Genomic DNA, 1,600 nt, shown 5'->3' with positions numbered 1-1,600 from the left:
CATCCAATCAATTCCAGCCAAGCCAAGCAAATAAATGAAAAGTTAAAGCAAAAGGAAGAAAAGGAGAGAAAAGATGCGTGGAGGATCAAGAAAATAAAGAAGAGATTTGTGGGGACCACGTGAAGAAGACAACATGAAATGAGCATCTCTTTCCATGACAAGGCAAATTGATTTTTTCTCCATACTTGGCTGATTTGTGGGGACTTAAACAAGGAAAGAATCGATAAAGCATATGGCAACAAAAGTCCCCATTGAAATCATCACCTTCCTAGTTATCCTAGCCTTTATTTTATGTTTAATATTTTCCTTAATTAGTAGATTTATGTATTGTTATTTTAGGATAGTATTTTCAATATCTTTCTTTAGGAGATTTCCTAGGCTTCTAGCATATGGGCTGAACGTGTATAAAAGGGAGGAACCATGACGCATCTTCTATCTTCCATCTTCTCCCCTCTTCTCTAAGTTTTAGTCATGGCCCTGCGTGGCTAAACTTTCATAATTGGTCGAAGGAAACGGAAGCCTCGGAATCAATAAAACTGTGAGATCTAATTTGTTTTCATTCTTCGATTTATGCTTTGAGTATCAAATGTTCTTCTATACTTATTTTTATGATTGTCTCGTTTAATGACTAAGATTTAATGATTTGACTGAGTTTCTGCGCTGGCGATCATTAAATCCTAGGAGGCCAACTAGTTTATTTAATGATTTGACTGAGTTTCCGCACTGGCGATCATTAAATCCTAGGAAGCCCACTAGTAGCCAACTAGTTTATTTAATGATTTGACTGAGTTTCCGCGCTGGCGATCATTAAATGCTAGGAAGTCTACTAGTTTGTTATTCGTTGCAATCTATTGCTGGGTTGGATATCAAATCCGTAATTGTTTGATCCCTACAATCTATGAAGCAACTAAGATTTAATGATTTGCTGCTTCTCAGTGATTATTAAATCTTAGGAAGAACATTTGACGAAATTAAATGCAACCGCTTGTGCTTGTGTTGTTTCGCTTCATCGATCTCTCTAATTCTTAAGGCTGCTACTAGATTAAACCTATAGCGCTTGTCTTGGGTTGTTTAGTAGTTAGGGTTAATTAGAGCGCTTGTCTTCTAATTAACTACGACTAAGGAGAGATAGAAAAATAGTTCCAACGGTGAATATTCAAGTATGAATTGATATATTTTTGCATCGATGATCAGTTGTAAAATTCCGATGGTGAAAGTTGACTTTGACCAATGTTTCTTTACTTGATTAATATTTTAAATTGTTTCTTTGTTATTACTTTCAGACTCAAAACCCCCCCAATCCTTGTTCGCGTAGCATAAAACTCGGCTAATTACTCTTCGTGGGATCGACCCTTACTTGCACTACTACATATATTTTAGAAGTAAGGTTTTTATTTTTGGGTGCTCGCGACAGCACGCCAAATTTTGGCGCCGTTGCCGGGGAGTAATTCTAGTTTATTTTTGTGCTTCTTGTGATCCTTATTATTATTTTTTTCTTGAAATTTTTTTGCTTTTATTGTTTTCAAAAAATAAATAAATAAAATTGTTTGTTTTATTTATTTTCATTACTCTAGACTTTTTCTAATTTGTTTTAATTGTT

Source organism: Alnus glutinosa, chromosome 2, assembly GCF_958979055.1.
Source record: "Alnus glutinosa chromosome 2, dhAlnGlut1.1, whole genome shotgun sequence".
Lineage (NCBI taxonomy): Eukaryota > Viridiplantae > Streptophyta > Magnoliopsida > Fagales > Betulaceae > Alnus > Alnus glutinosa.
The sequence above is the reverse complement of the archived record's forward strand: the minus strand, read 5'-3'. Positions refer to the sequence as shown.